This window comes from Vidua macroura, chromosome 5, assembly GCF_024509145.1.
Source record: "Vidua macroura isolate BioBank_ID:100142 chromosome 5, ASM2450914v1, whole genome shotgun sequence".
NCBI lineage: Eukaryota > Metazoa > Chordata > Aves > Passeriformes > Viduidae > Vidua > Vidua macroura.
In genome coordinates, this window is record NC_071575.1 from 16,676,258 (window position 1) to 16,687,059 (window position 10,802).

The window sequence follows — 10,802 nt, forward strand, 5'->3', positions numbered from 1 at the left end:
TTGGAAGGAGGGGGAGCAGGTGGAAGTCTGGTTTAGCAGGATTATTAAGTTGAGCTGTGAAATCATGTCTGTTTTGGTCTGGTGTCTAGATGCCTATCTGGGAGTCTGAATGTCCTTGAAGAGACAGAAACTGGCCATGGTGTGCAAGTGGCATGTCCTAATCTCACCACAGCAGGTTAAGGCATCAGTCACTGTAGCCCAATTGCTCTCTAATTACTTATACAATGAGTAAGAGCTTCCAGACATCCTGTTGAGGAAGAGTGAGAAAGAAACATATGCTCCATACCTATCAGTTAGGCTGTTGATTTATTGATCATCTGAAGTGGTTGCCCTAAATCAACTTCTGACAAAGTGAAAGAACTTTCCAAGCAAAGCTTCAATCAAAACCAGCACATCCCCACTTAGTGCAATGAGCTGGTGTTGTCAAAAAAAAAAAAGTATTTGTTGTCAAAAACCATGACCCCCTTTTTTCAGGAAGGATATAAACGGGCTCTGGCCCAGACCTACAGCCTGTGCTGCTCAGAGCTTCGTGGTCAGTGTCCTTTGTTTGCACTCCTTCAGGAATTATGTTGCTCAAACCATTCAAACAATAACGTGCATTTAAAGTATTAATTACACAGGATTAATACTATTTTGATTCAGCTTCTTTATAATTTTTGATATAATGTAAACACAGCAAGTGATAACATGTACTGGAAAACAAATCATATTTCTTAACTGAAACACAAGCAGCTATGAGGAAATGCACATCACTCTGGTTTCATCTGGCATCCTTGGTTCTTTTTACCAGTAGTGTTAAGCAAATTGTCTTTCAAATGTCATCATGATCAGTATGGCATGAAAGGCTGGATCCTCCAATGTGGATGTTTCCATTTCTGGAACAAGCAGCAAATCTGTATGATGGCCATGTTCTAAATCACAGCAAGTGAACCTGGAGAACAGGACTAAATGTTTTTCTGGATTTTTCACACAGGGAACCAAATTAGCTCTATTGGTTTGTGCTGTGTAACAGAGACAGAACTGCAAGTATTTGCTTTTTCTCATCGCTACAACAGATATGTAAATGGCTTCCAAACTCAGAGAGTGTCCTTCATTTTCTTCTTGTAACACTTTTGCCCCATCTCCACTGGGCCTTATGTGGTGTCTCATCTCACTGCCACTGTGACTCTGTTTTTGTAAGATCTACTGACATCAGTGAGATTCAGTGTTTAATACCAAGAGGGGTAAGATTCACATCTCTCCAGCACCCTCAAATTAAAAAGGCCATGTATCTGACCAAATAAACCCCAGACTGCCTATGGGTTCCAAATGGTTCCTTCCTGTGATTGTATTGGGCTCATTTCCACTATGGGACAGCTCTACTGGTACTACTGGAAGTCTGTAGGGAAGGACATTCCCTTCCTGTTATTTTTCACATGGATGGGCCACTGCATTGGGAGATCAGTTGGATTTATTTTCTCCTGTGGAAGAGACAAATATATTGAGTCCTGAACTTGGACAGATACTGCCCATCTCTGAACTAAGTTGTGATAATAGACTATGAGGGATTTTCCTGCTTGTAGGCAAATGTGGGCATGGGCAAAAAATAACTGTGAGTGAGGGAAGAGATCATTGGAGGCCTGGTGACCATTGTTCAGTGGTGATGCAAGACCCTTTACATTTTGCTTTGGCAGCTTGGGAGCTCTCCAACTTCCAGTAATTCTTTGCTTCATTTCAGACTGTGTGGGGTTCAGCTGTACCTACACCAGCTAAGCTGAGTTTGCAGATCAAGAACAGTTCATGGTCAATTTTGTTCCTGTGTAGTGCCAGGACTGGCCATTGTTCTCTGCTGCTTACATAGGGATCAATTTGGAAACCTTGCCAGAAACTAGCTGACTGTTGGTAAAAATAAACAAAAAAATTTCAAAACAAAATCTGCAAAAAAATGATGATTTTTAGGAAATCAGGGATGTGGGATCATGTCCTATATATATATATATATATATATATATATATACACATGTATGCATGTGGAAGGTGTTTGCACTTCATGCAATGACCACAGTACACCATCACCAAATCTAGAGAGACTGGGGCCTCAGAAAGATTAAGGAACTACCAGTTGCATTGAAGTAGATGGGAAAAAATGCAGGATCCCATAAATGTTCCCATTGAAAGAAACACTGCTGCAGGAGCTGAACCTCTGTTAGGGGAATGGTGAAACCATTTGAGAGAAAGACCTTAAAACCACAAAACTGCAGACAAAGCTTCTCATCTTCTTAAGTTCACAAGCCAACCAACACTAAGACACAGTGATATGAGGACCTAGATTCCATTTACTCCTCTGTTCATGGAGCTACCAGTTAAATTTCCTTTATGTCACACTTATTGTTAGGAACAACATATCAAAATTAATCATTTACTCCTAATTAGACTGTCTGATTTGTCTCACAATGCAGTACTTCAAGTAAAAATGCACTTCTTTTACTTTTGGAAGATTTTAATTGCACCAACTGCTTCCTATACAGCATCGCTTGTCACCTTGAGAAGCCTGTTGCATTTTGGTGTAAAGGAAGCTCATTGCTGATGGTGTTTTATATTTTTGAACATCAGTTAGGGCGTTTGAATACACCCTAATCTCCTCTACTTGCTGTGCTTTTCCACACGCTGCTGTTTTGAATTGCTGGGCATAGTATAGTGAGTTACCTCACTACCACCATCACTGGCTTTGCTTCTCCTGGTTTAATGCTCCTGTTGTAGTTTAATCCCAGCCAGCAGCTGAGCACCATGCAGCCGCTCAATCACCACCTGCCCCCACCTTGCAGTGAGATGGGGAAATGGAAAAAAAAAAGTAAAGCTCATAGGTTGAGATAAGGCTTCTCAACAGGCTTCTCAAGTGAAACAAAATAAAATCTAGTAATAATATTTATAATAATGACAATATTAGTAATTTTAATTAAAGGGAGTGGCAGGAACCCAAAAGAAACAAGCAATGCACAATACAATTTCTCACCATGCACTGACTGATGCCCAGCCCACATCGGAGCAGCAATTAGCATCTCCTGGCCAATTCCTCTCAATTTATATACTGGGAATGATGTTCTGTGGTATGAAATATACCTTTGCTAGTTCAGATCAGCTGTCCTGACCATGCTCCCTCCCAGTTTCTTGTGCACCTGCTCACTGGCAGAGCATGGGAAACTCTCTTGGCTTAGGGTAAGCACAACTTAGCAACAATAAAAACATCAGTGTGTTACCAATGCTCATTTTATACTACATTCAAAATGCAGTACTGTACCAGCTACTAAAATAAAATTAACTATCCCAGCCCAAACAAGGGCAGATGTCTTAATCTCCCACAGTCTTGTTTAGTGATTTTCTTAGCTTTCTTTTTAGTTACTTTTTTGTCAGCCCTTTTTCTGTTAATAGTGTTTGGACATGACAGAATTACCCTGAAAGGGTATTCAGAGGAGCAGCATCATCATCAATATTCCTTGTGAAATTTGGATGAGTTTCTTAGAAATAGTCACCTGTCACATGTATTTTAAGCATAGGGATTTTCTTTTACAGAGATGTCCCATAATTGCTACCTCTTTATTTCCAATAATATCACTAGGGTACATTTCCAAGCATCCTTTTAGAAACTTTTTTCCAGTAGTGATTTTATAGAAGTGCCTCTTGCAAAGACTGTGTTTGAGGGCAATAACAAGGATGCAATGATATTTACAAGTGTCTTATGTCTTAAAAAACCACCATAAACATAACAAGTTAAATATTTCAAGAAGCATTGTTCCCTAATTCAATGTCTGTAGTATTTCCAATTCTTATCCTATCCAAATCTTATATTTGAAGAGGTGTAGAATTGGGAAAGGTCTTTGCTTCAGACCCTAATCATTAGGAAGTCTTTCAAGGTAACAACTTTTGCTTGAAGTGTTTGTCCTCTCATGCTTAGCATGTCTGGGACACAAGGACAGAAAAAGTGACTTGCAAAGAAAGACATCAACAAGGAGAAAAGAACCAAAGAGTCATAAAAGTAATGGTTTGTGTTGACATTTTGAATGACGCTTTCTTAGTTGTTTGTTTTTTCTATGTACACATTCCACTGAAATTCGAATGAATGCAGTTTGCAAGAAAAATAATTTAAATGTGAGTACTCAATGGTCTTGAGAAGGGAACTTTATATTGTGTAACCCACTAATACCAACCTTTTAAAATCAATAGTGAGTGCTCCAGGATTGAAGGAAGTACTTAAGTTAGCCTTGACTACCGAGCATTTAAATCTGAATGATTCTATATGAATGATGAGTCTATAATGCATTTGCTGGAGAATTCTCCTCTTTCATCTAAAAGAACAAATTTCAAAATTTATTTATGGACTGTTCATGCAATGAGATGTAGCATACATAAATACTTGCTCACTAGAACAATTAGTATGGGAATAAAATTGTGGTACAGATTTTACTTCTTTAACTCAAATGGATAAATAAGTTACATGTTTGAACTTTAGTCCCATGGCTTTGGGATCTTTTGTTTATTTAAGGTGTTCAATTCTGCATCAACAGAATTACAATTCAACTAGTTTGCTTACTTGCAGTTAATGTATGAGAAAGGGCTATCAAATGTTCACCAGAATGATGAACAAAAAAAATGATTTTTTTTTTTTTCTGAGTGAATTTTTCTGAACTTTTTGTATTTTGTTTCTGTTTCCCTCTTTTTTTCACTACCTGCTATCCAAACTATCTCAGATCACATGTTCTAGTTGATGTTATTTTGCTATGTGTTTGCTTTAGGGGTACTATGTAGGTACTTCGGTTATGCAGCTTGGCTCCCTGCTGAAGGAGAGAGACAGGCTCTGCAGAAAGGAACTGTTGCTTTGATATGCTCCCTGGAGGAGCCCATCTCTTTGTATTTTCTCAGAGGAAGCCTCTGGAAATGAGCCTGCTAACTCTGCCACTTCAAAATACCCTGAAAAATGTTGCTTGCCACTGCCCCAGTGACCTAACTAGCTTTTTGATTATTTTGATTTATTTTTCCATTCATAATCCAGAGTGTCTATCACCAGTTCTGACATCTCCCTTATTATCTGCCTCCCATCCTTCTTTGTAATTGCTACTGCTAAATCCCCTGTGCTCCTTCAATCCTTTCATCTCCACCCCCATCTCTTCACATTAAGAAACTTTCTCTTCCTCCTCCCTCTCACACTTCTGCAAGAATCCCCTTCTTTTTGGACCCCACAGTCCCATGAGGCATTTCCCCCAAAATTGCTGTTTCCTATCCACTTTATTCTTCCAATTTTTTAATGTCTGTAGGAACTGACTGCCTTGCCTCTCTTTTAAACCCCTTTTTGATTGTCTTCAGTTCTTTTTCTACTCTCTGTCAAGGCTGCCCATGCTGAGATCACACAGATGAATACATTGCTTGGAAATGTTTGAAAGCAGTTATGCATATTTACACCAGCTCTATGCATTTAACTGCTTTGTTTGTCAGACATCCTCAAAGCAACATCCATCACCAAAAGTAGACAAGGAAGTAGGTTTTTCCCTCAGGTCCAACCATCTGCATTTGTTGACTTTGGCTTGGTTTGTTTCTTCTGTTTTCCTCTATAACGTGAGATTTGTTACACCTATTTCTGATGCTATCTGGACATTTCAAATAGCAAATCCCTGGGTTTTTTTTCTGGAGAGCAGAAACACTGTCAGTATCCTTGGCCTCTCCCAAGATGCTGCTGGGACACCCTGTAGGTTTTTTGGCCTCTTGCACTACAGACCAAACTCCATGGCAGGAGGATTTCATTAACCCAGGCACACTAAGACTCTTAAAATTAATGTCTGTTTCTGTAGTGTATTGCTATCCAGTGTTAGCACGTGTTCAAATAGACTACTGAGTGGGGTTTGATGAAAATGTGGATTTGGGGCTAAGGCAATAGGGGAGAAATAATAACCTTAACATGCTTTTTTAAACAGGCAAAAAAAATTGTATTGATCTAGCATCATAAAGCCTCCACAGCTTCTGCACAGTCAGGTTAACACCATGTGATAGTGTTAGCAATTTGCAAACTTGGTGAATGATGTGATGCACAAGGAAGCGCAGCAGTAAATGGCAGTCGAAGAGAAGCATTTTGGCTGCAGCTGGATTTAAGGGACTCCATCTCTTGGTAGAGAAGATGCTCTGTATCTGTACAGTACCATTAGCTGATCATCATTTTAAAGGGGCTCATTTCATCTCACATCAAAAGAGATGCTGGTGGGCACCCTGCAAGTGATCTTGTACTGGCTATGAAAACCAGGTGAATTATAGCCCTCTTTGCAGCCAGTAGCTATAGCCAGAGAGGTGGTAAGTGCTTGCCCAGTTCAAGCTACCAGGACTTCATCTGCTTCAGAGTTTTTTGGGTTTTCTCTCTTACTTGGAGGTTAAGGCTCATTTCCTTTTCCTTTATTACTGAAGTGTCAGTCTCCACCTAGACATCTTTTATATAGAGATCTATTATTTCAGTATGTTTGTTTTATCAGTTCTTTCAATGGCTCCTATTTGATTTGATCATAAATTAAACCCAGAAACTGGTATTAAAAGAAGCAGCAGTGTCCAAAAACTTACTTAAATTTATGGTAAGAAGGGACAGCCCTACTTTTTTTCTTAGTGTTAGCAACATCTCTACAGTTACAACATCAAAAAATAAAATAAAATAAAATAAAATAAAATAAAATAAAATAAAATAAAATAAAATAAAATAAAATAATAAAATAAAATAAAATAAAATAAAATAAAATAAAATAATTTTTTTTAGTGTTTTTTTGGTTGGTTGGCTGGTTGGTAGGTTGGTTGGTATGGTTTGATTTTTTGGTGTTTTGTTGGGGTTTTTTTCTGATTTATATGGACCAATATTGGAAATTTCTCATAAATATTTGTAATTTAGCAGCTGGTACCAGCAGCTTATGACACAGTAGAAGTGCCAAGAAGGGCTACTTTGTCTCTTGATGTTGTATAAGTTCTTCCACTTTTCTAAGGTACCCACAAATATTTCACTCAACACTACACATCAAAATTAGACTGCTTCCAAGCAGTCTCAACTTAAGGGTATGTATGTTTAAATGTTTTTTTCCTTACAGTACACTGCAGAGCTGATATTATTATGCCTTTTATTTGGTGTTTCAGCTTTTGTACACTATGCCTCTTGGATCTATGAGATCAGGAATGGATAAGGAAGTACCGACTCTGTTGGAACCTGAAAGCAAAGTTACAGCTGCATGAATACTATGACAGTTGAAGCTTCAAATAAGAAAAGAAAAAGCAGCAAATTAATTAGCCAAAACATCAAACCTACATACCTAACTTTCATTGCATGAATGAGATGGATGCAGAGATATGAAGAACAGTACCGATTGCTTTGTACATTACCTTCTATTCCATGCCAGGAACATACCATTCCTTTCAGTGAGCCTGGCCTTATTTTCCCCTGAATGGCATGCTGTAAACAGACTGTTAGTAGTCCCAGACACATGACAGACAACCATGAAATCCAAATGGTTTCTGTCAAATCCAAATGCCCCTCATTTTAATGGTGAGTGTGAAATGCAGGAGAGCGTTCACATCTTTTTTGGGGAACAAGACTTCATCCTGCCTTTTAATTTTCCTTTCCATGCTCCATGATTCCTCTGTGAATCCTCCTTCTGCTGCTTCTATTACTGTTGCTTTCAACAAAGCTGTAGCCAGTTCTGCTGCTGCTGCTGTGGCAGAACAGTAGATGAGGAACAGCAGCAGTAGCCACCACTGCAAACCTCTCTGTCCAGGGGCTGTCTGTACACATGTGGTCTGTGGGGAAATCAGACTCTTTCTCTTTCTAACACAAATAATTTCTAATACTTTCTTTTCCACCAAAAAAACAACAACAACAAAAAACAAACAAACAAACAAAAAAAACAGAACCAAAACAAAAAACTCAAAAAAAAAAAAAAACCCAAACCAAACCAACAACAAAAACAAAACCAAAAAACCCCAAAACAAAACAAAAAAACCCAAACGACAAATAGAAAACCAAAGCCTAAAAAAACCCCAGGTGTGGGTTCCTACTGGGCAGAAAACTGGCATGAATTGTGGCAAAATTGTGCCAGGGATTGTACTGATGATCTATTGGTGTGGACAGTCCCTGTGCTCTGGTGCTGTTCAGTTTACTTCAAGAGATGGAGCTAGTACAGCCCACTGATTTCAGCTCTGCAGCAGGAACCTGACTTGAAATAGATGAGTCACTGGCCTAGGTGTGTCAAGGGTTGAACCAGGTTGTCAGGGCCCCTTTCTGTGAGGAAAGTCCCTAAGTCTGTGATATTTCAGACAGAAAATCTGGGATCTAAATTCCAGCCCCTTGTTCCAACCCTGTCTGATCAGCAACCTTTAGGGTTTTCCCTTCTCCCCATGAAATTATCCCCATGACTCATCTAGCATTGACCTGGAGATGCATTATTTGCAGAATCTCTATGCTTCAGGCATATTAGAAAAAATGTGGCCAAACAGTTCCACCACATTGCAGAACAGGATTCCAGTATCTTGTCTGCTTTGATTTTGAAGTGCTCTCAACAACATCCTACATAATCTTGTGGGGTTTTCTCCCGCAAGGCAAGGCAAAATGCCAGCTAGAAGCTGAGGAGGAAACTGGCAGTGAAAATATATCATTGTGTTACAAAGGGCTCATCTTACTTTGCAGACAAATTTAAAAATTATAAATCTGTTTGCTTCAGTTGAAAGAATACACCAAACTGCATGATACACTTGTATAACCTGCCTTCAACTCATGCCAGCTTCTCCCTACAGGAGGATTTTGAAGAGCTCCTGTGATGCAGTAGTTTACAACCACATCCACCCCAGCCCCTGCATGTCACCTGTGTGGTGACTCAAGATAGACAAAGAGAAAGGCTTCTGCGCTCACAACCAGCTCAGATAACTGTTTAGTGTCTCTAATATTGATTGAGCAACCTAGCTTTGGGCATCCAATATTGGAAGTTGGTTGGTGTAATTCACAGTTGTTTCTGCTCATCTATTATCCTGTTATATTTAATTTTGAAAGGGAAAATTCTCTCACAATATAATTACCTATGCAAACTCCACCATGCCTCTATGAATATGGTAGGAAAATGAAAATTTGATCTAACACCTGTGCACCTATGCAATCTACAATGTCCTCTGGTTAAAAATAGTCTGACCTGGCTGCTCATTGTCTTGAGTCAAGTAACATGTCCCTTAAGTCAGAAACTCAGTGTCATACAGACTTCAGAAGTATGTGCTGCGCTTGTGATTAATACACATAAAATATGACAGAAGTAGGGCAACTCGGTAACCATTTGGATACTGTGTATTTATGTAGTTTTGAGCCATGTCATGTGGGGGGGCATCCACAGGGACAGTGGTAGATATGCACACATAATGGAGTCACCCAGACTCCGAGACTACCAATTCTAGGATTAATTCTATTCTAACACAGATGTTTTGAGTACAAGAATGTGTCTAGATCTTCAGTGAATATAAAAGGAGCCTGAAGTTGCTGCTTAAAGGCGGACACACACATTCTAAACATGTAGGTTGTCTGGGATGAATTCTGCCCTGTGAGACCATCCTGGGTTAAATATTGAGGTATTTCACCCCAATTACTACTATTAGGCTAAACTACAGACTACCAGAAGGCAAGCCTGCTTTGCTTCTACATAAAGTGGGTCTGGCTCTTGCTGAGTCCAGTAAGTAGATTTTCAACTGCAGAACTAAAAAGCCCAGGAATAGAGGAGACATAGGAATCTCAGACCTGTTTCAGGAGTGCTGATGGATTAGAGTCAGGGACTGGTGGCTGCAGCCCACACTGGGTGTTTGAAGAAGTCAGATCTCAATTGGTGACTACTTTGGTAGACATGCATGCACTATTTTACAAAGGTTTCCTCTACGTGCCTCTACAGGTATTACTACCAATAAGCCATTACTCTTCAGAAGGCCATCTGCTTTTAATGTTTAATGCCCGTAACATAAATTTCTGAAGGAGAATTGCTGGCAGGGACCATCAGATAATCACACAGTTCTGGAGCTGGGGCCCAGAGATGGGAAAACCTCATCTCTTACTGGAAAAGTAAAAGAATAAGTCCTGAGGCTTGAGGCATTGCAGTCAGAAGGGAGTGTATGTAGCAAAGATACTGTTAACATAGCTGCAGCTCATACACAATTGGGGAAGGGCCCTTCTGGGTCACTGAACTTTGCCAGCTGAGGCACCAGACCTACTGTCCTGGTCATACTGGTATTGATATACCTGGGCTATTAGCCTGAGGCTCTCTCAGATGTACCTCCAAGTGCAGTATTCAGTGCTGGCTGACACGCAGTCCATGAGTAGCTCTCGCAACCAGAAACTCTCAGGAACATCAGCAGCTGCAGGTCTACCCTGTCTCAATCTTCTGAGAAATTGCCAATTTACAAACAAAATGAGCATTTTTAGCCTTTTAAAAACTTCCTCTAATGTATTTTATTTTTGCTGATGATGACTTCTGCAACAGCCAGAGCACACCTGAGCTCTTCTCCCCATTACTTTACATGAATGTTAGATTTTTCTCATTTCCTTGGGTGATTTTGTAGTGCATGCATCCCATGAAGTTCTACAGCTCTGCTATAGATGCTATTCATAATGGAAAAAAAGATCTTGTAGACTGTTTTCCACAAGTATACAACAGGTAGGAGACATAGTAAGTGAATTTACTAACCACTTCTGGAGAGTTATTTGTGCTCTTAAACAGTTGCATATTGGTGCCTAAGCTCTCGTGGATCTAGACCTCTCAACATGCTTTTGGCTGCACTTTCTATTA